The sequence below is a fragment of the Anas platyrhynchos genome, chromosome 1, assembly GCF_047663525.1.
Source record: "Anas platyrhynchos isolate ZD024472 breed Pekin duck chromosome 1, IASCAAS_PekinDuck_T2T, whole genome shotgun sequence".
NCBI classification, from domain to species: Eukaryota; Metazoa; Chordata; class Aves; order Anseriformes; family Anatidae; genus Anas; species Anas platyrhynchos.
This window is the reverse complement of record NC_092587.1, coordinates 194,134,462-194,161,222: the sequence shown is the minus strand read 5'-3', so window position 1 is coordinate 194,161,222 and position 26,761 is coordinate 194,134,462. Positions and strand designations below refer to the sequence as shown.

The 26,761-nt window shown below is 39.4% G+C and overlaps 1 protein-coding gene and 1 long non-coding RNA gene across 5 annotated transcripts in view; one reads left to right on the top strand and one right to left on the bottom strand.

The window, feature by feature from the left end:
- The window catches only part of CNTN5 (contactin 5), a 698,727-nt gene that overhangs the window by 166,531 nt on the left and 505,435 nt on the right, over window positions 1-26,761 (top strand). The window lies entirely within an intron of this gene.
- Window positions 5,890-22,789, bottom strand: LOC140001509 (uncharacterized). Its single transcript, XR_011806755.1, has 4 exons — window positions 22,573-22,789; window positions 16,861-16,953; window positions 10,795-10,867; window positions 5,890-6,346 (listed from the first exon to the last, which is right to left on the bottom strand). It is a non-coding gene; the product is annotated as an uncharacterized lncRNA (long non-coding RNA).

Here is a 26,761-nt window from a genome sequence, read left to right as displayed (position 1 = left end):
CAACTGCACCACTCATCTTAGTGTCATCTCCAAACTTGAAAGTGCACTTGATATTAAACAGTACCTCTCCCAAGACAGACCCCAGAGGGACACCACTTGTCACCAGCCTCCACCTGGGCATAGAGCAATTCAGACTATTTGCAGGTAGGAAGGATTGCAGAAAACAAAACAAAACAAAACAAAACAAAACAAAACAAAACAAAAAACACCTTACTACACTCTTGATTTCACTAAACTGTCAGGAAGTTTTAACAATTGCAAGATTACCAGTCTGAGCAGCAGTTAAACACATTTGTAAGCAGACATACATCAGAGAGATCTTTAATGGTCTCACCACATTTCAATAACATTTCATCTTCAAGATCTGGCTCCTCTACAATGAATCCTGTTCTCTTACCACAGAACAGAAATTGGATGTGTGTGGTTTGTGTGTGCATAGCCTTCAAAGAAATGAATGTAATCAGAACAAGCCAGTTCTAATTAACTAAAGACTGTAGTGAACGGATCTAGTTCTGTGGAATAAGTGAATGGTTCCTGTTTAGGTTAATTGTTAAAATAATATAATCAGCAATTCTAACAGCATACATTCCCAAAACATAGAAACGCTGTTTTGCTTTAGTGAATGCACATTGACTATACATGGTGGGTTGCTCTGAGAATGACAGTGCCTTTTATTGGTAAGCTTTTACCATCTGTTCTAATGATTTATTCATACTACGGAAAAGGCAGGTGAAATTTCAGAATGGAGATAAATAGTAATGGATATGTACTGAATTGGGCTGTGATTGTGCAAATGAGTTCAATGTTAACACTAATGCTCAGGCAATTGCTGTCATTCAGATGACATCTTCACATGCTATTATATAGTCTTGAAGTGCAAAATGTTGAAGATATAATGCAGAAGATCTATTTTTAGGAGAGTAATGATTTCCCCTCTGTCTTCAGACATTCATCCCTTATTATGAATAATAGTATAAAAATATTTATGTATATTTGGCCTTTAATACATTATAAATTTTAAAGAGAAATTCTGGTGACAGATCTCTTCATCAAAGAATCCTGGAGGCTGTGAAAATTTAACAATAGGCTTGTCTTATTTCAAAGTTTGTATTATTGAGTTCTTTTCCAACAGGTTATTGGGCTAGACTAAGATTTTGTCTCATTCTACATAGCTGTTCCTTTAGGGAGCTGAAAGTCAAAAAATAAAAAGCCTGTAATTTTTATGTGAAGTTCAACATAACCAACTTCCTGAATTATATTTGATTACCATTCTATGCTCAAAGTTACCAGTAAAAGGAGAGACCATCATATCATTAATTAATATACTGCATCAATCCCTTTTATCCTTACAAAGGAATAATGGTAAAGAATTAATTGAATGAAATGGAGCATGTACATGTAAAAGATCATCAAAATTAGAAAAATGATGGAGATGACTGTTATTGCATACATGTAACAAAGGCTCCAAAATAAAAATAATAATACAGATATGCAAAAAGAGTTGTCAGCAAATTCAGTACATGTAATTGTACCTCTTGAGAGTCCAAAACTTTAATAGAGATTTTCTATCTCCAATTATATCATGTAACAGGTCATATCTATTTTTGAGGTAAAGAAATCAAAATCAAAAATAAGTTGATATGTTAGAATCACAGAATCACAGAAATGAAGGGGTTGGAAGGGACCTCAAAAGATCATTGGGTCCAACCTCCCTGTCAAAGCAGGTTCCTTAGAAGCAGGGTGCCCAGGTAGGCATCCAGACAGGCCCCCAGATAAAGAGACTCCACAACCTCCCTAGGCAGCCTGTTCCAGTGCTCCGTCACCCTCACCGTGAAAAAGTTCTTTCGCATGCTAGTGCAGAACTTCCTGCGCCCTATCTTGTGACCGTTACTCTTTGTCCTGTCCCTGTAAACCACTGAAAAGAGGTTGGCCAAATCCATCTGTCTCCCATACCTCAGGTATTTATAAACATTGATGAGATCCCCTCTCAGCCCTCTTTTGTCCAGGCTGAACAGGCCCAGGTCTCTCGGCATTTCCTCATAAGGAAGATGCTCCAGGCCCCGTATCATCTTTGTGGACTGTACTCTTTCCAGGAGGTCCCTGTCTTTTTTGTACTGGGGAACCCAGAACTGGACACAGTACTCCAGGTGAGGCCTGACCAGGGTAGAGTAGAGGGGGTGGATCATCTCCCTTGACCTGCTAGCCACACTCCTTTTAATGCATGCCAGAATCCCATTGGCCCTCTTGGCTACAAGGGCACACTGCTGGCTCATGGTCAACCTGTCATCCACCAGGACCCACAGGTCCTTCTCCTCAGAGCTCCTCTCCAGCAGGTCGCCCCCCAGCCTGTACTGATATGTGCGGTTGTTCCTTCCCAGGTGCAGGACTCTACACTTGCTCTTATTAAACCTCATTTGGTTTCTTCCTACCCATCTCTCTAGCCTGTCCAGGTCTCTCTGAATGACAGCACAGCCTTCTGGCGTGTCAGCCACTTCTCCCAGCTTTGTGTCATCAGCATACTTGCTGAGGGCAAATGTTACCTGTGCTTAAAACAACTCATCAGCATCTTGAGTTTCCATATAATGGAGCTCAACACTGATGAGAACTTTTTTCTACCCAGTCTTAATTCCACTTAGATTTTGTTTATTTGCTCTTCCAATGTAGATTGCTTTGCTTGATCTTCCCTCATTCATTCCCATCTTAAGTTTTCTCCCATTACCTACTGAAAGCATAATGGGCTGCTTTAGCCTGATTAACATCAATGTAGTTACATTTCTTTGGGCTAAGGTTTATCATTCATTGACTACATGGGCAGCCTGTTCCTATGCCTGACCACTCTTTCTGAGAAGAAATATCTCCTAATTTCCAACCTAATCCTCCCCTAGTGCAACTTGAAGCCATTCCCTCTAGTTTTTTCACTAGTTATCTGTGAGAAGAGGCCGACACCCAGCTCTCCACAACTTCCTTTTAGGTAGCTGTAAAGAGCAATAAAGTGTCCCCTGAGTCTCCTCTTCTCCAGACTAAACAACCCCACTTCCCTCAGTTGCTCCTCATAGGACTTATGTTCCAGGCCCTTCAGCAGCTTTGTAGCCCTTCTCTGGACACACTTCAGGGCTTCAATGTCCTTCTTCTAGTGAGAAGAAGAACGGAACACAGTACTCAAAGTGCAGCCTCACCAGAGCAGAGTATACATGTATAGGGGGATGATCAGACAATAGTAACCTGACTACTAGACAATTGTTGTCTTAGCTCAAACAAGCTGAAATCAGATCAGGCCAAAAACAAACATAGCTCAAGGCAACTCCATATTGACAGATCAAGTACAAAATCTTTTACTGCTTGCAATGGAAATAGTGTTTAATGGGATACAGATGGCTTGCTGATAAAAAATCAACACATTACAAAAGTAATGGTGATTAACATTACTTTAACTGGGATTATTATTATTTTTGTGGTAAGAAATTATATTATCTTGGATTTTCTGATGTAGATCCTCACCTATTACTATTAAGTAGAATTTCAGAATTATTAACCCATAATCCAAATTAATAACCCAGAACAGCTGATACCTGTGTAAAATACCCTTCAATTTTGTTCTTGGTATCTGCATTATACAAAGTGTCATGTTCAAGTTCACTAGAATTAGTAAATTATTTTTATTTATTTATTTATTTATTTTTTATTGGCACATGAGAATTATTGTCATAAAGTTGTCTGTACATGTTTAGTCCTCTTCCCAGGAAAATGTAAATGCTCCAAAGGAACAGTATCTTTAACTTCCCAGTACGTATAGATTATTCCATAATGGAAGATATTTAATGCTTGGAAAGATGTTTTCCCTAATACTTAATGTGCCTTTTCCTTTTCTTGATGTCATCTCTTCTTACTACTTTTAGCCTATCCTACTACATACCTATTACATACCAAACATCAACTAATTAATCTGCCATGCTCTGCATGTTACGTGAACTGAAGCAGTGAAAGAAGAATAAAAATTTGTGTATTTTTAAATGCTTTTTCTCTGGATTTGTTCCTTGGTTCCTTTTTATTTATTTATTTATTTTTCTCATCAGAATTTTTTCTACTTTGTGTCTTATTTCTTGATTTTGAAATGACATCTGCATTTCTAACTAGAAATCCATGTCGAAGTTGTTCTTCTTTGTCATAAATGGACCTATTAGAATAAGTCCAGAGGAAGGCCATGAGGATGATCAAAGTGCTAGAGCACTTCTCCTATGAAGATAGGCTGAGGGAGTTGGTGTTTTTCAGCCTGTAGAAGAGAAGGCTCCAGGGAGACCTTATAGTGAGCAAGAGATGGACTCTTTGTCAGGGAGTGGAGTGACAGAACAAGGAGTAATGGCTTAAAACTGAAAAAGGTCAGTTTTAGATTCAATTTTATGAAGAAATTCTGTACTATAATGGTGGAGTGGCCCTGGAACGGGTTGCCCAAAGAAGTTGTGGATGCCCCATTCCTGGCGGTGTTCAAAGGCAGGTTGAATGGGGCTTTGAGCACCCTGGTGTAGTTGAAGGTGTCCCTGCCAGGAGGTTGAAATTAGATGATCCCCTTCCAACCCAAACCATACTATGATTCTATGATAAATTATGGAATGATGTTACAGGCAGAGAGGCTAGTGTTTGTGGATAAAAAGAAAACTGTGTTGAAGGAAAAGGTTCAGTGCTAGTGTGAAAAGATGGAAGCACCAGACTTGCAAAGTTAGGTATTGTCCAGAAGAGAGACAACTGGCTAACAAAAAAGAAAAGGTGACTAACATCAGTGCTTCAAGACTTAACCATAGAACCATAGAATATTCCCAGTTGGTAGGGACCCTCAAGGGTTATCAAATCCAACTCCTGGCTCCACACAGGACCACCCAGAAATCACCTGAAAGTGTTGTCAAAATAATTCTTGAACTCCATTAGGTTCCGTGTTGTGACCGCTTCCATGGGGAGCCTGTTCCAGCAACTTACCTTGAAAAATGTGTGGCATTAAAAGGTATTAAAAAGAGGGAAGTTAACTTTCATTTTAAACTGCAGACAAAAAAAATAAAATCTATCCAGAAAGATCAGAACACAATCCTTGTGTTCCTATTCATGTTGTGTAACACAGAAAGGAGAAACAATGAGGGTCAGAGCAGTATTTTATTTTATTTTATTTTATTTTATTTTATTTTATTTTATTTTATTTTATTTTATTTTATTTATTTTATTTTATTTTATTTTATTTTATTTTATTTTTAATTATTATTATTATTATTTTTTGCCACTAACAATAAATTCTAATTTTCTAAATTTCTAATACTAAAATTTCTAGTTAGTTACAAGCATTGTGCCACACTTGGCAGGAGCATCTATAGACTAGTTAGGGGAGATTTTCAGTTAGCACAGTACTTACACTAGCAGTGTCCAAGTGACCAAAATGGAGCCCAGGATGAGAATCCAAGGGCTGCAGCAGGAGAGGATGAAAGAGAGCACAGTGCTGTTTAGACCAGCACTGCTGTTGAAGAAGTTGTTCATCAAACACCGTCCTTACTGGACTGAATAATGTTCAGTATATTGAAGACCTGATTGCTGTTTCACCCTCTAGAATGAGATGTAATAATATTACATCTTAAGAGAGTAATAGACATAGAAGAAAGAGTTAGTGAAGACCTTGAATTGACAGTCACACATAGCAAAGAGAAATAAATTCCACTAGAAGATAATTGATTCATCAGGGACCTTTAAGAGCCAGATTCAGTAGTTTGCTGGAAAACTTGCTGCTGTTTTTTTCAGGTGAATCTGAAAGGAACAGAGTGAAAGATACATTGTTATAATTTGTCCTTTCATTAGTCATTTTTATTTATTTATTTTTTATTAAAGATTAAACTATATTGAACCAGGTACCTCAGTGATATTTCAAATCTACGTGGATAAACTAAAGACAAATTGAGGTTTATAACACATAGGACTCTGAGTTTCAGCTTTTTAAGTAAGACAAACATTAATATATTATAAACAGGCATAAACCGTACAGCTTTATTCCCATACCTTGTCAACATAATAAAAAGGTAGCATAATAAAAAATAGACAAGCCAAAACCAACTTCAACATGAAGTTTAAAGTATATTAATGCTGCTTCTGAACATGAGCAGGACCAGTGTGTGAGTGCTGCAAGTGTAAAGGCTCTCTGAGAGCATGTTTTAGCGTTGGTCCTATGCCATGCCATGAAACCCACTGCTACTGTGATGACAACACTGAAGGGCTTTCAGGTGCTTCCCTCTGCTGATTGCAGTCTGTATGGTGGGATTGACAGTGTCTTCCTCTGTTTTCTAGGCCTTAACTTCTGCTGTTGTCAGTATTGCAGTGTCTGCAGAAGATAAGGGAAAAAAAACATCATTTTAGAGGTTTTCAGCTTTAAGAGATGCAGAACAGAATCAGTAGGTGGGAAATAGTGACATTGCATTTCGTCCACTATGGCACCGATATAAATGTGCGGCTGTCTGTCTACTTATTTATGTATATTTTTGTAAAGAGAGAAAAATTGATTGCACAAAGTTTGCTTCTGAGATGAAAGAATTTTGCCTCTTGGAAAAAGAAATGTTAAAATTCTGTGCTTTTTCCTCTACTTCTGTCCTTATCTTTCTTTTGCTGCAGAATTTTTCTTCAGCCATAACAGGCCTTCAGCAAATACGTTTATTTTACATTACTTTTATAGTACAATTTATACTTTCCTTCTGAATTCTTGCAAGTTCTAAATTAAAGAATTATATTAATCATTAAAATATTAGCAAACTATTTACTAGTTTATAAAGTTTAATATGTCATAGGAAATGAATCTGGAGGAAAACATTATCTGAGAGAAGAGTATAGTAACAGAGAATAGCAAGAAGAATAAGTGTTTCCATTAACTAACTCCTTTTAACCTATTATCTTAAAAACAAACAAACAAACAAACAAATAAATAAAAACTAAGAGGCATTTCTGTTTTCTTACAAGTACCCTCATACAGCTGACATCGGGTAATTTCTTTCTACACAGTTTTCCAACAACTAAACATAATGAAAAGTTCAGACCTTCCCAGACTCTGTAAAACATTTCATTATTTACAAAAGGTTCAAAATCATAGTTGAAATTTCCCAGTGTGTAGGAGTAAATGACGGGGGTTATTAGTTTAAAACTACAATATTGGAATGATATCTGACATTTTCAATTTGAAGAGGAGGTATTGCAAAAGACAATGCAGAAATGTTTGCTGAGAAAAAAAAAAAAAAAAGTGTAGTCTTTCAACTTAGGTTGGTGAAATGAAGCATACAGTTTCAAGAGGATGTAAAAGTACTACTCTTCATTCAGATTCAGGAAGTTACGTTCTTGCAAACATGAATCCAATTTAGTTTGTCTGAAAGTCGTTCCACCTAACCAACACACCTCTAAAATTCCCTCTTTGGAAGCTCTGTAACAGGTCTTACTACTGTGTCTAGGGTAATTGTATTTTTGTGTTATTCATCTGCTTCTACCGAAATCAATGAAAGAAGCTTCTTTTTGTTGGCCGACAGCAGTAACATCATTATTAAATTCTCTGCAGTACCCTATTTGAATCAATAAGGGGCCAAGAGGTCTTGACAAGCTATATTTTTTCTAATATTGATCTTGATGACCAAGCTGGTGCCCTGGAGTCTAACCATTGATTCTAAGAAAGAGAACTGTCAAGTTGGAAGCCAGATTTGTGCTATTAAACACATCAGAGTTTGTAATTAAAAAAAAAAAAAGTCAGACTGTCATATTTTTCACCATAAGCTAAAGGAATCTTTCCACCTACATTAAACATAAAATGAAGTGTACAGATGTACTGGAGATATGTGCACTAAATATATTTTCTGTTTTGTAGACTACATTCAAGGTTTAATCATGATAATTATCATCTCACTACGTATGGAAGCTGATGTCCTTCTATTTCTCCTGAATTTAAAAAGTTAACAAAGCATTTTTATGAATTATTATTATTATTATTATTATTATTATTATTATTATTATTATTATTATTATTATTATTGTTTTTGTTGTTGTTGTTGTTGTTGTTGTTGTTGTTGTTATTATTTTCTGAGTTGCATTGTCTGGCTTCTTTTACAATTAATTCTTGGGAATTCCAGTCAGTGGTCTACAGAACATGTTTTTTAAAAAAATAAACCAATTTCAACTGATATGTGCTTTATCATTCAAAGACAAGTAATTGATGATATACCCCTATTCACTTTGGTGTGATGTATCAAGAATTAGAATTTGCAATTTATATTCAGAACTGTTGACAAAAGAAAGCATATCTGGTAAAGCAGAAGAATAAGTCACCTGAGATCCAAGAATTTATTATTTTTTTTTTTCCTTCATATATCTTGAACTGCTATAGCACTTGTTCCCTAAACATGCTAATACAAATTGGCTGTGTGTGAAGATACATGCTCCTGACTGCTACGAAGCTCCTAGCTACATAGAGTTTAATGTGCAATTTAACATATCTAACATTATTTTTAGAATAAATATATTTTTTTCTTGCCTAATTCTTATACAAGATTATGGTTGATGTGTTATTTACTCTGAGAAACCCAGTAAAAGCTGTTGGCTCAACAAACTAGTTGTTCAAATTAAAGTAAAGTTCAAAGTAAAAAAAGCATTTACAATTATGGAAGGGAGACATAGGGACATATATCACAGAGTTATGTTAAAAAAAAAATATGTTTAAAGGGAGGTCATTTATTCCAATCTCCTGCTCAAATCAGGACTAACGTCATCTTCTTAAAGCTGTTCAGCTTCCATTTAGGAATAAGTAGAAATCAGAAGATATTATTACAACAGGTCTTCAAGTCTGAAAAGACTAAATACCACCATCATGTGTGAAATGTGCATCATTTTGCAATGTCATCATTAAGTTTATAAGAATATCCTCAAGCTTTTCCTCAACAGTGGTTTTATCTAAAAACACATATTCCAGTAGAATTCTAGATTATTTCTGAAAACATTAAAAGGAATTAAAATTGCTGAGGAATCAGTTCATTAGTTGACTCTACAGAAACTTGTGCAGTATAAATAAAGGAATAGTACATTCATTTTATTACAAGTTGTAGAGAAAGAGAGAGAGAATAGGTATATAAATAAGTTGATCTCTCTATAACAGTAAGCAAGAAATATGCATGATTTGTTATACATTTTTAACATTGCTGCAGAAATGCATTGGCTCTATATTTAGTTTTTCAAAACTGACAGTTTTTAAACACTATTACTTTCTTTTCTTTGCAAGTTCCTTTGACCTAAAAACCAGCAAATATACTACTGTAGGCAAAGTTTTGTGAAGTTTGAAGAAAATTGAAAAATATAAAAGTATTACAGCTTATTAAGATTTCACCTAATTATAAAATAGAACTTCCTTAACATTCCTATAATTTCTCTAAACTCAAATGTGATTTTCTACTAAAATACTAGATTTTGCATTGATTTAAACCTCAAAAACTATATTCCAGATAACTGAGAGCATATATACATTGAACTTAGTCTAATTAGGTGTGTTTCCCTTTCACTAAAAATGATCATACGGCCAGTTTCCTCGGTGGAGTTGAAAGGTGATATAACCTGTGAGGATATAATGCTGCCACTATCTTTAAGTGTATATTATTTTCCAGAAACTGCTGTAAAAATAAAATATGTCTTTTTTAGTTAACTGGAAAATGAATTTTTGAACACTTACCACTTTTTTTGTGAAGTGTTTTGAGAATGACTGTCAAAATATCATGATGCATATAATGCACACCACACTTCAACTCAGTTAATGTCAGAAAAAAGTAATTCAAGGTTTGTCTTGTTTGGCTTTTATTAAGTCTCATGATTTGGGAGATTTTAGTTTATTTTACTTTTCTTTTGAATTTAAAAATCAGCTGAAGAAATAAATGCATAAGAAGTAATAAATTGGGTACAGTGTTAATACTATACATTTAAATATGTGTATAAAGATGTATTCAAAATTTATAGTGATGTAAATTTTCATCTCATATTCTTAGTATCCTGTAATTAATTAAGAGAATTATTTTTAAGAAATCATATAACCTCATGATATTCTGAAAAAGAAGAAAGCAGATAAAGGGTATATATGGTGTATATTTAAAAGAGAAAGAATTGTATACTACTATTTGTATTTTATTCGCCACAACGAATCTAAGAAATGAGGTGTTATGAATTCAGAGAATTTGATGTGGCAATTGACAGACTGAAAAAAGATCAATAGATGTAACAAGACAATACAAACCTGGTTTCAAATTAGAACTGGCTTGGTCAAAACAAGATACATGTCCTGAATCTGGTAGTTTTTATGTTTGATCCAACACCGAAGGTTTGAATTCCAGTTCTATTTATACAAATACATTAAGTAGAAAGAAGAAGAAGAAGAAGAAGAAGAAGAAGAAGAAGAAGAAGAAGAAGAAGAAGAAGAAGAAGAAGAAGAAGAAGAAGAAGAAGAAGAAGAAGAACGGAGAAGGAGAAGAAAGGAGAAGGAGAAGGAGAAGGAGAAGGAGAAGGAGAAGGAGAAGGAGAAGGAGAAGGAGAAGGAGAAGGAGAAGGAGAAGGAGAAGGAGAAGGAGAAGGAGAAGGAGAAGGAGAAGGAGAAGGAGAAGAGGAAGAAGAAGAAGAAGAAGAAGAAGAAGAAGAAGAAGAAGAAGAAGAAGAAGAAGAAGAAGAAGAAGAAGAAGAAGAAGAAGAAGAAAAAAAGTAATTCTTCACAAAGGTCAGTAAGTAATCTAATATAGATTTATGGAAGTAATTTTGAGTAAATCATACTTTTATCCAAGTATTAATCTGCTTTCTCTTGTATGCCGTCCAACGACAGTCCTTGTACAGCTTCATCTCCAGTCTAATGAAAAGATGTTAATTTGGAAAGAGTTAATAGAAGAGACTACCTTAAAATTTAGATTGTTTTTACGGGATAGCAAAATCATTTCCCTTTTTAGAATGTATTTGAAATTATGAATTTATGAAATTTCTACTATTTGCTAAAATCCATAACTAAAATATCATCTGAAGACAAGGAAAGGGTCATCCCTCTGTGAACATGGGATCATTCATCTACTCCACGCACTGCTTTTGTTAGATACCTTTAAACCTCTGTGGTATTTTGGCCTACATATTGTTTGCTGCACTATTGGAATTTCATATAATAATATCTTTTTGGATAGTGATTATATCTACTATGTTCATTAAAATAAGTGATTGTATAAAAAAAAGTAAAAGCAATGTTTAGACGGAAAAATTTGTTTCGTTAAGATGTTTTCTCAAGAACTGTTGAGGAGTGGTTATCCTTGGATTTGTAGAAAGACTTGTGCAGAACATCCTTCATTATACCTTTTCTCCTTTTTTTACTAGTACTAATTTTCAGTTGAGAAATACCTATTGGACATTTTTAGTTTTCTGCCTGTGTAGGCACACACCTGAACAAACTTCTACATCTGATCACTTTGTAACTATGTTATTATGCATAGTCAACATAAATCAAATCATTTTCATCTGTCACAACACAGGATTGCTTCTTCACTTATAGAAAACATGGGATGTGCTCATCCTATGTAATGACGAGGAGTCAATACTTTAAAAGATGTTTGGGACAATTATGCATATAAGCAAAACTATCTTGCTAAGGTAGCTTTTGACAATTTTGTGTAAGAGTCACATGCATTCAAGTTTTACATGCATAAATTAATATGCTGCAAATATCTATATTAGTTGTAGAAATGTATTTCTACACCTGTATGATTCCTTACGTATAATTATGTCTGTTCTTTCTACAGGATTTTCTTTACCATTCACATTGCAAACTCATTCCTAGAAAACTTCCCAAGTCCAATAATCAAATACTTTAGATGTTCAAAAAATAACTCTAATTTGTTTCTCCATTCTCTTTCCTTATCAAAGTCAAAATAAAAATTTGGAAAGTTTTATATTCATGTATCCAGTGTAACAGGATGACATTTTAAAAAGCCAGCTAGTCTGTCATTCAAAAAGGAGAAACTGGTTAAAGAGGCAATTCCTTTCAAGAGAGACTCAACTCGAATTTTAAGCAGATGACCTCCTGCTGCTGCTTTGCAATTCTTATAATGAATCTACTGTAGGTTTCATTTCTGTCTGATAATGTGACTCAACTTGTTGTACATAAAAGTGTTATAAATATTGATGATAATTGTTAAACATGATATAGTGTTCCATGTTAGCAGCTACTCAGGAGATAATTCTCTCTGGGAAATCTCAATCAATCACAAGAGGTCCCCTGGCCAGGAGAGGAGAGCAGAAGGGAAAAAGCAAAGGAGAAGAGAAAGGCGGGGAAAAGGGAACACTAGCATTTTGATTCAAAGCACTAGTGTAGTTTTGACGTAAATGCCCTGGCCATCCTCCTTTTCTGTATGTATGTTTGCTTTACAGTGTGGTTTTAATAAAAGCCAAGCATATTCTGGGCTGCATCAAAAGAAGCGAATCTAGCAGGTTGAGGGATGTGATTCACCCCTTCTAATATGCTCTCTGAGACCCCACCTGGAATACTGTGTCCAGCTCTGGGACACCCAGCATAAGAACTGTTAGAATGTGTCCAGAGGAGGGCCACGAAGATGACAGAGATAGATGACCTGTCCTATGAAAAAAGGCTGAGAAAGCTGGGGATGTTTAGACAAGAGAAGGCTCCAGGGAGATTTTACAGTGGCCTTCCAATATTTAAAGGTGGCCTACAGGAAAGATGGGTGGGGGACTCTTTGTTGGGGACAGGTTTTAAAATATAAGAGGGTAGATTTAGATTAGGTATTATGTAGAAATTAATTACTGTCAGGATGGCAAAGCACTGGAACAGATTGTCCAGGGAAGTCATGGATGCCTGGAGGTGTTCAAGGCCAGGTTGGATGGGCCTTTGGGTAATTTCATTTAGTGGAGATGTTCCTGCCCATGGCAGGGGATTTGCAACAAGGTGATCTTTAAGGTCCCTTCCAACTCAAACCATTCTATGGTTTTGTAATTCCATATCAAACTTACTTCTTTTCAAGGACATAAAATGGGAATTTCCACTCCAGGAGTGCAGACTCTCCAGACCCTGATGGCACAGGGACACAGAGCAGGTCTTTTGAATTTCTTCAAAGCTCATGTGTGTTAGAGATGTTCAATACAGACTCAACTACCCACAGTAAACTCTGTGACCTCTATGTAGCTACTCATAGGAAACTCGACTAATTGTTTGATACACTTATCTTTCTGTGGTGACCTAGTTTCTAATGTAAATCATTTCCTACTTTCATAGAATCATAGAATATCCTGAGTTGGAAGGGACCCTTAAGGATCATCAAGTCCAACTCTTGACACCGCACAGGTCTACCCAAAAGTACAGACCATGTGACTAAGTGCACAGTCCAATCTCTTCTTAAACTCAGACAGGCTCGATGCAGTGACCACTTCTCTGGGGAGCCTGTTCCAGTGTGCAACCACCCTCTCTGTGAAGAACCCCCTCCTGATGTCAAGCCTAAATTTCCCCTGCCTCAGCTTAACCCCGTTCCCGCAGGTCCTGTCACTGGTGTTAATGGAGAAAAGGTCTCCTGCCTCTCGACACCCCCTTACGAGGAAGTTGTAGACTGCGATGAGGTCTCCCCTCAGCCTCCTCTTCTCCAGGCTGAACAGGCCCAGTGCCCTCAGCCGTTCCTTGTACGTCTTCCCCTCCAGGCCTTTCACCATCTTCGTAGCCCTCCTCTGGACACTCTCCAACAGTTTCATGTCCTTTTTATACTGTGGTGCCCAGAACTGCACACAGTACTCGAGGTGAGGCCTCACCAGCGCAGAGTAGAGCGGGACAATCACCTCCCTTGACCTACTAGCGGTGCCGTGCTTGATGCACCCCAGGACACGGTTGGCCCTCCTGGCTGCCAGGGCACACTGCTGGCTCATATTCAACTTGCTGTCTACCACGACCCCCAGATCCCTCTCTTCTAGGCTGCTCTCCAGCGTCTCATCGCTCAGTCTGTACGTGCAGCCAGGGTTTCCCCGTCCCAGGTGCAGGACCCGGCACTTGCTCTTATTGAACTTCATGCGGTTGGTGATCGCCCAGCTCTCCAACCTATCCAGATCCCTCTGCAAGGCCTTTCCACCCTCATTCGAGTCCACAACTCCTCCTAGTTTGGTGTCATCAGCAAACTTGCTCAAAATACCTTCTATTCCTACATCCAGATCGTTAATAAAAATATTGAAAAGTATTCAATAAGTATTCTTTGCTTATGTTAACTGTAGGGAAGCTACAAAAACATACCTGGCACTTTCTTCTTTTAACTGGTAATAGAGGTATTGGTTTGAAACTGAAAGATTCTGGTATTTTGTTGATTTTGAATTGGAAAAGGTTTTTCTCTGATCTTCATCAGGCACTGAAACAAGCTCCCAAGGGATGTGGTCATGGCACCAAGGCTGACGTAGTTAAAAAGCATTTGTACAATGCTCTCAGACGTAGTTTATTTTTAGATAGTCCTGTGTAGAACCAAAAGTTGGACTTGATGATCTTTGTGGGTCCCTTCACAGTCAGGATATTCAATGATTCTATGATTTAGTGATTTTGTGAATATATAGATTTGGAGAAAACAATAATGCATGTGCTATTTCCAAATAAATAAACACATCATCACAGAATGGTAAAGGTTAGAAAGGAACGCCCAGAGCACCTTGCACTGGGACTCCACAACTTATCTGGGCAACCTGTGTGAGTGCTTAGTCACCCTCACAGTAAATAAGTGTATCCTGATATTCGGACAAAACTTTGTGTGTTCCAGTTTGTTTCTATTGCCTTTTGTCCTGTCAATGGACACCACTGAAAAGAGCCTGGCTCCAGCCTCTTTGCATCCTCCCTTCAGGTATTTATAGACATTGATGAGAGGTGTGTGTCCCCCCCCCCACCAAGCCTCCTCTTCTCCAGCCCTAGCTTTCTCAGCCTTTCCTACTGGAAGTGTTCCAGTCTCTTCATTCTCTTCATGGCCATTCATTGGACTCTTCAGTATTTCCATGTCTCTCTCATACTGGGAAGCCCAGAACTGGACACAGTGTTCTAAGTAGAGCCTTACTACCAACAGGTAAGTAGAGGGGAAGAATCACCTTCCTTGAACTGCTGCCAGTACTTTGCCAGCTGCAGCCCAGGATACCATTAGCCTTCTTAGCAGCAAGGACACATAACTGGCTCACATTCAATTTGAAAACTCTGCTAAACCAGTGGTCCACCCAGGACCACCTGTGTGGTCCCTGGCATGTACTGGTCCCTGGGGTTGTCCTCCCTAGGTACAGGACTTTTTACTTTTGTTTAACTTCATAAAATTTCTGTCAACCTATTTCTTCTGCCACTCTGGGTCCACCTGGATCACAACATGACCCTCTGTTGGTTGTATCAGCCACTCTTTCAAGTTTTGTGTCATCTGCAAACTTATTCTTCCCCATCATACACATCATTAATGAAGGTGTTGAACAGCGTGGAACACAGTATTAACCCTTGGGGTATACTGCTAGTTTCTTGCCTCCAGCCTGACTTTGTGTCATTGATCACCACTATCTGGGCCTGGCTATTCAGCCAGTTTTCAGTCCACCTCACTGCTCATCCAGTCCATACATCCATAGGTAGCTGCCCTATCTGCAACCTATATGGGATTAGTCTTGGTGCAGTCATGTGTGTTGCAGTAACATTTTTTTACGATAATGAATGTCTTTGGTATTCATCCTTCAGTAGTTTTAAACCTGGGATCTGTTCCAAAACAGCACATTTTGTCTATCACAGTTTCGGCGTGACTTTCACTAAAATGGTATTTTTAGCAAGGAATTTTACTATGCTTAAAATATTTAAAGCATGTATCTGCCTCCTGAACCTCCACTTAACAAACAAGGAAATGCATTATCCTGATCTTCCTTAAATTTTTAGTTGTCTGGTCCTAACATGTCTCTGATTTTTATCTCATTTATTCCACCTATATTTAACATTCACGGAACTGTGGCATCTATGTCTCAGTTCACAGTGTACTTTACTCATACCATGGCTTGAGGAGAAAGTGCTGTGAATGACATAGCAAAGCCACAGTGGACACTCTTTAGCAGATGAATTCTCTTACCTCTGCAGTTCAAATGCTACTTCTTAGCAACTTCCTCTGGACTAGAAGACACTTCAGTTACATTTGGCCTTGCTGTTTGTTAGTTACAAGCACCTTGTATTGTCTGATCTTTATTCCTGCATTACCTGTTTTCTTGTAGTGACACACTAAGCAATACTATTTTCCTTGCAGCTTTAATAGACCACTCTTCTCTAATTGAAGGAACTCTGCTGTCTGAGAAGCAGCATGTTCCCAGAGTAAAGTGCAGCGACAAGCAGGAGACTTAATTTCTTTTACTGTTTAGACAGTGACTCACTGTTTGACTTTGCTCAAATCACTTAGGAGGTCCAAATGTACAAGCAGGTGCACAAAGTTTGGGTGTCTTCATTTTGTGGCCTACCACAGAGTTTTGTTCTGAGAGGTGCTCAACACAGAGAACAGCAGTTAAAGGCAGTAAGAGCTACAGGTGCTTGACATACTGGAAAATCAGAATAGCATTAAAGCATTTCAAAGTCAACATCTTAAAACCCCAGATGATTTCAAGCATGTATGTTTTTAATGTTGTCTTGAAAAGTACTGTTCCTTGATTTCCCTATCTGCAAATAGAAAATCATAGCACTCACAAGGTCTGTTGATTGCAAATGTTTGTAAAAATTGTCATGATTTCTTGTGTTATAGAACAAGACATTTACTCAGCTATATTAGTATTAAGTTACACATTCTGGAAATATTACAAACAAGAACAGATGGAAATAACCCATCTGAAACTTACACTCAGTTTGTTAGACTGTGGCTGTTCTCCAGGACTTCTGATAAACAAGTTTCAGTCAGTCTTCACTGCACACTGATCCACACTATTGGGTACCTTATGAGTCAAAACAACAACAACAAAAAAGAATTAGTTATAATCCTATCTCTCCTAGAAAAGTGACATACATCTGTGAAAAATCATCTGTGGTTACAAAGGTGAAAGAAATCATCGTGTTAATTAGACTTAAAAGTAAGTATTTTGCCACAATTAAAAAGAATCCAAGCAAACAGATGTAACAGAAGTTGAGCTCAGAGGAGTTCATCATGAGATGATTACTTGCATTGGCAAACAGCAATGACAGTGTGCTGGTTTCCAAAAGCTATTATTTTACTGACAGTGACAGCAGTAGCAGTGCCAGGAGAAACAACGTCTCTGGTAGCAAGGTACAGCAATATGCCCTTGTATGTGAACATGAAGATCCAGTTGGAGTGAAGTTTGATAGCAGTCAACAAACTCGCTCAGAGTTTCCTTCTCTGATCAATGTGACTATGGAGTGCCTGGGTTAGAGCAAATGTAGTTGCATCATGACAGTACACTTAGGGAAGATTAGACTGTGACAAGACAATATGCAAGAAACAAACAAACAAACAAAAAAAAAAACCTCGAAGTTTTAGTTATAAAGCAAAGTTATATAACTAAAGTTTAGTTATTTAGCAAAGTTATAGTATTAGTTATGATTTGAGAGAGTAAAAAATCTCAAACTGAAATGCACAGAGTGATGTTATTCAGCTTCCATAGGCTTCTCTGCTTCTGATAGAGAATCAAGAAACAGAAGCCAAGTATTACATCACCTACAAACATTTGACCACTAGACAGATGATCTTTTGAAGCTGAGTGTGTGACCCTAAAGTTTCATCTATTAAGCTAGGAATTAGCTCCTGTTGTAAAATTTTGCTCTGTGAAAACCTGCACCAGAGCAATTGGGTTCTCCCATTGCTGAACTCTACTGGAAATGATCTTTATAATCTTGATTTGTATTGACAATGGGCACAGGTGACCTTTCTCTTTACCAGTTCATCTCTCTGTCTTTTCTTCTGGTAAAAGGACATTTACTTCTACTGTGAAAAACTTGTGATACCCTACAGAAAACACCAGTTCTAGGTATTAGAGATGTTACAATCACCATTATTACTGTTGTTATAATGCAGGGGGAAAGAAAGACTATTCTGGGATCATCCCTAATGTTCCTGAAAGTTTTGGAATGTATGTCAAAAGTAGAGGAGCTACAGAAAGCCCAAATGCCAAGGGAACAGTGAGTAAACAAGTTGGCCAAACCGCTTATTGGATTTCACTGCAGCTGGTGTGTTGGGTCTGTCTGAGCTGGAGTCACCTTTCCCTGCAGCAGCCCACACAGTGCTGCACTCATACCTGGAACTCCAGCACTCATAGCTGGAACAGCACTGATATCACTCCAGTGTTGTGTCTATTGCTGTGTAGCGCTGGCACAGCATCAGGACTCCTTCCAAGCCCCCACGAGCCAGCAGGTGGGCAAGTGATGGGGAGGAGACATTGCCGGGGCAGCTTTAATCCAACCAAAGGGATATTCTATAACACCTGACGTCACACTCAGCAATAAAAGGGGGGCTCTCGTGGGGGAGGGGGCTGTTCCTCCTGAACAACCACTACGCATTTGAGGCCCTGCTTCCCAGGATGTGGCCGAACACCACTAATTGTTGGGAAGTAGAGAATATATTTTTTTCTCTCTCTCTGTGCTTCTGCACGGACTGATTGTTTCTTTTGTTTCTTTTTTCCTCCCCATTCCCTTTCCCTTTAATTAAACCTTTCTCATCTCAAAAAAAAAAAAAAAAAAAAAAAAAAAAAAAAAAAAAAAAAAGGTGAAATGTAGTGGGTTTCCGTGGCAAGGTTTTGGTAGCAGGGGGCCATAGGGTAGGTTTCTTTGAGAAGGATCTAGAAGCTGCCCCATGTTTGGTAAGAGCCTCATTGTTTTCCAGATCTGAGCCAATAAGCGATGTTGTTTTGCGCCTCTGTGAGAGCATATTTAAGACAGGGAAAAAAACGCTGCGCCACACAGCAGCTGGGAGAGTGAGAGGAGTGAGGAACGGCCTTGCAGGCACCAAGGTCAGTGCAGAAGGAGGGGGAGAGGTGCTCCAGGCACCGGAGCAGAAGTCCCCTGCGGCCTGTGGTGAGGACCATGGTGAAGCAGGATGTCCCCCTGCAGCCCATGGAGTACCACAGTGGAGCAGGGTTCCACACTGCAGCCTGTGGAGGAGACCACAATGGAGCAGGTGGCCCTGCACCGACGGAGTCTGCCGCCTGTGGAAGACCCCTGCCGGAGCAGATTCTGGGCCGGACCTGTAGCCTGTGGAGAGGAGACCACGCGGGAGCAGGTGACCTGGCAGGAGCTGCTGCCCGTGGGGGAGCCAGGTTGGAGCAGTTTTCTCCTGAGGGATGGACCCCGTGGTATGGACCCATATCTGGAGCAGTTCTGGAAGAGCTGCTGCCTGTGGGAAGCCCATGCCGGATCAGTTCATCAAGGACTGCATCCCGTGGGTGGGACCCCACAGCACAGGGGGCGAGAGTGACCGAGAAGGAGCGGCAGAGAAGAAGCACTGTAGACTGACCATAACCCCCATTCCCCCATTCCCCTGCACCGCTCGGGGGAGGAGGTGGAAGAGGGTGGATGGGGGGGGGAAGATGCTTTTGGTTTCTTTCCTTTGTTTCTCACTTCTCTAGCTTGTTAGTAATGAGCACTAAATCTTACTATCTTCTTATGCTGAGTCTGTTTTGCCTGTTACAATAATTATTGTGTGATTTTCTTGTCCTTATCTCAACCTTTGAGCCCTTTTCACATATTTTCTCCCTATTCCTCTTTGAGGAGGGGGAGTGAGAGAGCGGCTGTGGTGGAGCTCGGCTGCCCACTTGAGCGGAACCAGGACAGATGGATATTTGGATTCTGTGGCAGGGCAGGTCACTGCACCTTTCTACCACAGAGGTTGTTATTCCTGTCTCTGACAGCTGAATTAGGGTCTCTTGTATTTCAGTGTTCTAGAAGAGAGGTAGAGCTTTCAGTTCCCTGGCACAATGCTTCTATGTGTGTCAGCTGTTTAACAGCACCTGACTTGAAATGTTTCTGTCATATGTAAGAAAATAGAAAAACTGGTGATGTAAAGGATTAACTATCCTAAAATGTTTGATCTTGATAATATTTAAGAGTTTAACTTGATCTTTTTTGGTGGTTTCACACTGATGACTAACCAAACTCCGCCACGCATCTCTCTCACTCCCTCTCCCCTCCTCAAAGGAACAAGAGGAGAAGATCTGCTGGAAAAGGGCTCAAGAGCTGAGATAAGGACAGGGAGATCACTTACCAATTACTGGAACAGGCACAACGGACTCAGGATAGGGATATTAATGTAATTTATTGCCTATTACTAACACACCAGAGCAGTAAGAAATGAAAACCAATTCACCTCCATCCACCCCCTTCTACCTCCTCCCCCAAGCAGTGCAGGGAAACAGGGAATGGGGGCTGCGGCCAGTCCACGGTGCTTCATCTCCACCACTCCTTCATGGTCACTCTCTGCCCCGCTCCACGTGGGGTCCTTCCTACAGGATGCCGTCCTTCCCGAACTGAGCCTGTGGGGGCTGCCCACAGGCTGCAGCTCTTCAAGAACTGCTCCCACATGTCTCCGTACCACGGGATGCATCCCCCAGGAGCAAACTGCTCCAACATAGGTTCTCCACAGGCAGCAGCTACCCCCAGATGCCCTGCTCCTGTGTGGGCTCCTCTCCACGGGCTGCAGCTCCGGCCCGGGGCCTGCTCCTTCGGGGGCTCTCCATGGGCCGCAGCCTCCTCCAGGACACATCCACCTGCTCCATCGGGGGCTCCTCCACCCATGGGGGGGCTGCAGCATGGAGATCTGCTCCATGTGGGACCCATGGGCTGAAGGGGGACAGCCTGCTCTACAAGGGGCCTCTCCATGGGCTGCAGGGGAACCTGTGCTGCCTTGTGCCTGGAGCGCCTCCTGCCCTCCTGCTGCACTCACCTTGGGGGCTGCACGGGTGGTTTTCTCTCAGCTCTCACCCCTCTCTCCCAGCTGCTGTAGCACAGCAGATTTCCCCTTTCTTTAATCTGCTCTCCTAGAGGCCCACCCAGCATCACTCGTGACTCAGCTCTGGCCAGCAGCGGGTTCCTTTTGGAGCAGGTTAGAGCTGGCTCTTATCTGACATGGGGCAGTACCTGGGCTCTGCTCACAGAAGCCACCCCTGCAGCCCTCCTGCTACCAAAACCTTGTCACATAAACCCAATGCATCTTTATGACTGAATTTATATTTATTTTGCTCTTGAACTTCTAGTATCCAACAAAACACAGAACACACATATTAAGAGAGAGAACTCATGTATTTAAGAGAGCTCTTCCTTAAATCTTTATTCAGGAGGATGAGGAGGATGCTGAACTTTTTCCTGAACTGAAAGGAAAGGAATAGAGAACATTCTGGAAAAAAAAAAAAAAAAAAAAAAAAAAAGAAAGAAAAAAAAGAGAGAGAGAGAAAAAAAGAGAGAGACAGAGAGGATAATATGGTTACTGCTGTGAGTTTGATAACATGACTTAACTGAAAACAGAAGGTCTCCGAAATGAAAACGACATGCCATGCATTCTTAGTTAAGATTTAGGAGACACTGAAAAAAGATGCAAAATTCTCATGGCTTGTGAACATCAACACATACTTTAAATTTAGAGATGGACCTGTTGCTATATATTAAAAGACTTGCATAACACTATCTGCCTCTGTCTACCAAACTAAAAAGTTATTAAGAAATTAATTTTTGACATTATTGTGTTTTAAGGAATATGCAAATATTTGAATGAAATTCTTAGTCACAGATTTAATATATATATATACATATATATACATATATAACTCCTATATATTGAGTCTTTTAACTACAGTTAGCAGGCTAAAAAGTCGCTTTGAGGATCATAACCTGCCACTTAGTATGTGATATATATTATTCTCTTGTGCCTGCTTGTAACTGTAGATAACAAATTCTCACCACTGCAGGATGTGGGTTTTTCTTTCTAAGTTAAATATTTTTTTTTTTCTTATGCATTTAAGTTTGGAATTGTGCTCAGCTTTTCGTGAGCTTACCAAAGTAACGTCCAGCACACAAATATAGAAGTGGTTTCACACTTCCTAATAAATCAGTAGAAATACTCTGTTAAGTTTGATGAAAGTAGGTATTATATCCTTGATACCTATATGGATAAATAGAAAGCATAAATTGAAGTATAATATAAGATAGGAAAAAAAAATAAATTACTATCTTGAGAAATAATTTTAAATGTTGAAGTTCTGTTGTAAAGCATCTGGTCTTTTAAAATGCTTTGGCTGAAATGTGACAGCCTTTGTAACAACCTGTATACTTGGTGAGGAACCTGAGGAGCAATTTCTTGCCATTAAGATTTCCTGGTATAGCTACCCTCTGTGTCTCTTCTCATATTACCTTTTAATCTTCACCTCTGAAGACTGTTCGGTACTAGAAACAGATGAAAGCAAAAAAGCAGAAGGAAAGATGTTAAATGGAAAATATTGCACTAAGAACTCAAAGGCAGTCTCGAAACATACACAGTGGAAATGCTTATATATATATATATATATATAATATATATATATATTATTAGAGCAAACATATTCTTCAATTCAACTTACAGTACAAGATATCCCAGAGGGCATTTAGGAACACAGCTGTCTTTGATTTCAATGAAAACTATGTTTTCTGAAGATGGTGTTGCCTATCTTGCAGTCACTGCATAACCTAGTTGCGCAGCAGGAACCAGGATATGGAGTACCTTTCACCTGTAGTAGAGACACAGTGAGACCTGCTTCGACTGTCTAATGATTCCTGGCATTTCGTCTAGTACGATATGGGAAGCGTTACATTTCTTAGAGAAGCCTTTCTTCCACACAGCTGATGTTGCCTGACACATTTTCAAATTAACAAGTATCTGCGAGCCAATTTAACACAATAGAAAGAGGCTAAATGAAGTGGGAGGAAGAAGATCTGATTTAACCACTTCAAGAAGCAAAGTACTGAATAGGCAAGTGAGCAAAAGGTAACTATTTTTTTTCTGCACAGCACTGCATCAGAAGCAGTAGATTTGTTTAATAAATGCAGAAGGGCAAGTCAGTTGCCAGAATATGCGAAGGAAAAATGAAGGGTATTGTGATTCTACTTGGAATGAAACGTTGAAAGGGAATCAGTTTCCTGTAAGAAGTAAAAAGCAGGAGAAAGAACTGTATGTTTCTTAAGCTATTTTTTTCTAGCTAACTACAGCAGGCCTTAATCAAATGTCTCCCCAGATCTGTTACCTCTACATTTTCCTCTCCTACCTTTCCCTTCCACAATATTTAGTGACTTTGACACTGTTTCCCCTTTGTAACATATAAAAATTCAGATTCTTAAGTCATTAATGGGCATGTAATCTGTTTTGTCTGAGGATCACTGCTAGACTGCATAGCCCTAAATTGAGCTATTCTTCACAGCCTTCCTGCATAACCTTTTTGGGGGTTATTTTACACCTCTCTTCTACTCTAATTTCCTGTTCAGTGTATATTATAGCATCTATTAATCACAGAATGTGGAAAAGTATAAAACTCTACAGCTGGAGTACTCTAAGGATTGAAAATATCCAAAGAAAGGTTTGAGACCTTTGGGTGTAATGGGCTGTAAAAGTAAAAGCTGTGATTTACTGTTTCTTCCAGTTAATGAAACCTGATGGCCAGCCCACCTTCTGTGGAATTCAGTGATCTGCAGATGTTTATATATAATAAGAAGTTTGAGTAAATTGTGGTCATTTTCCTTTTCCTTTTAATGCATTGTACTTCCATGACATTGTGTAACCTTTTTTTGCACAATGATTTTTGTATCATTCAGTTCAAAGCCAAAAATACTACACAAAGATTTATTATTATTGTAAAAGCAAAACAGCTGAATTATTTCTGTTCTTTCAGGTTAAATCAGTCTAAAAATGAAAAATGTTAATATCTAGACATATAACTGTGCATGAACATGCAGTAATAGCATATATGATACACATACACATGGAGATATTGAATACCTGTGTAATTTATTTAAGAGAAAGAAACTCAAAAAAATAGAAGAGATAAGTGCTTATTGTACCTAAAAGAAGAGATTTGGTATTATTTCAACAGAGAATGTCTGTCTTTTGGAATGTTTCTACATTCCACTACCTATATATATATATATATATATATATATATATATATATATAGGTATATATAGGTATATATATATATATCTAGGTATATATATATATATATATATATATATAGGTATGTGTATATATACACATACATACATGAATACATTTATATATATAAAGTATATAAAACACCATAAGATAATGTGATTCTTAAGGGCAGCATTTTCCTTCCCCAGGTGTGGTTGTAAAACCTCCAGGCAAACGACTGATCAGCTTAATAACATCTACGAATTAATTCCAAAATATGCTGTGAAGGAGAGGAATTGTTATGCTTAAGATATTTTCATGGAAAACAAACAAACAAACAAAAAAAATACCTAATGTGTAAAGTCTTTTTTTTTTTTTTATTGTGTAATTAAAATTCTGTCTTGAAGAATTCTTATTATCACAGTTCATCTTATTACAAAAAATAAAGGAAAGAACACTATTAGAAGGAGTAAGTTGAAACTGCCATGCATACTCTCCTCATATCTACCCCTTTTACGTTGTTAAATGCAATTTTCCAACACCATCTGGATGCAAATGTTAGCTTCAGTCGGAAGAATGGCTAGTTCTCTATATCTTGAATCCTCCACTAGGACTCAATGATTTCTTCCTTGCGGCTAGCATAGAATCATAGAATCATAGAATCATAGAATCATAGAATCATAGAATCATAGAATATCCTGAGTTGGAAGGGACCCTTAAGGATCATCAAGTCCAACTCTTGACACCGCACAGGTCTACCCAAAAGTTCAGACCATGTGACTAAGCGCACAGTCCAATCTCTTCTTAAATTCAGTCAGGCTCTGTGCAGTGACCACTTCCCTGGGGAGCCTGTTCCAGTGTGCAACCACCCTCTCTGTGAAGAACTTCCTCCTGATGTCAAGCCTAAACTTACCCTGCTTCAGCTTAACCCCGTTCCCGTGGGTCCTGTCGCTAGTGTTAATGGAGAAAAGGTCTCCTGCCTCTTGACACCCCCTTACGAGGAAGTTGTAGACTGCGATGAGGTCTCCCCTCAGCCTCCTCTTCTCCAGGCTGAACAGGCCTAGTGCCCTCAGCCGTTCCTCGTACGTCTTCCCCTCCAGGCCTTTCACCATCTTCGTAGCCCTCCTCTGGACACTCTCCAACAGTTTCATGTCCTTTTTATACTGTGGTGCCCAGAACTGCACACAGTACTCGAGGTGAGGTCGCACCAGCGCAGAGTAGAGCGGGACAATCACCTCCCTCGACCTGCTAGCGATGCCGTGCTTGATGCACCCCAGGACATGGTTGGCCCTCCTGGCTGCCAGGGCACACTGCTGGCTCATATTCAACTTGCTGTCTACCACGACCCCCAGATCCCTCTCTTCTAGGCTGCTCTCCAGCGTCTCATCGCCCAGTCTGTACGTGCAGCCAGGGTTTCCCCGTCCCAGGTGCAGGACCCGGCACTTGCTTTTATTGAACTTCATGCGGTTGGTGATCGCCCAGCTCTCCAACCTATCCAGATCCCTCTGCAAGGCCTTTCCACCCTCATTCGAGTCCACAACTCCTCCAAGTTTGGTGTCATCGGCAAACTTGCTCAAAATACCTTCTATTCCTACATCCAGATCGTTTATAAAAATATTGAAAAGTACCGGCCCAAAAAAATGGAGCCTTGAGGGACCCCACTAGTGACCGCCCGCCAGCCTGACGCAGCGCCATTCACCATAACCCTTTGGGCCCTGCCCGTTAGCCAATTGCTCACCCATCGTATGATGTTTTTATTTAGCTGTATGGTGGACATTTTTTCCAGTAGGATCCTATGGGAAACCGTGTCAAAAGCCTTGCTGAAGTCCAAAAAAATCACATCAGCTGGTTTCCCTTGGTCCACCATACGGGTGATCTTATCATAAAAGGAAATCAGGTTAGTTAGGCAGGACCTACCCTTCACAAACCCATGCTGGCTGGGACCAATGACTGCTTTGTCCCCCAGGTGCGCCTCAATAAGTTTGAGAACCATCTTCTCCATGATTTTACCAGGCACTGATGTGAGACTGACAGGCCTGTAATTGCTAGGGTCTTCTTTCTGACCCTTCTTGAAAATCGGCACAACATTTGCCAGCTTCCAGTCTACCGGGACCTCTCCAGACTCCCAGGATCGTTGAAAAATAATTGAGAGAGGTTCCGCGATGACGTCCGCCAGCTCTTTCAGCACCCGGGGATGAATCCCATCCGGACCCATGGACTTGTAGGGATCCAGGTGGAGTAGCAAATCCCGCACACGTTCAGGGTCGGTTGGGAGTTTGTCATCCCCACTGTCCCGGTCCTCCAGCTCAGGGCACCCTGGGTCCCAAAGCCCATCATCAGCATTGAAGACAGAGGCAAAGAAGGCGTTAAGCGTCTCTGCTTTGCCTATGTCATCGTCTGTGAGAAGACCTTCCCTATCAATGAGCGGCCCTATGTATTCTTTAGTTCTCGTTTTTCCATTCACATATCTAAAAAAAAAAACTTTTTATTTTCTCTCACAGACACAGCCAGCTTCAACTCTAGGTGTGCTTTAGCCACACGAATTTTCTCCCTACAAACACGAACAGCATCCCTGTATTCTTTCCATGTCACCCGGCCCTCCTTCCAGTCGCGAAACACTCTCTGTTTCCGCCTAATCTCCATTAGAA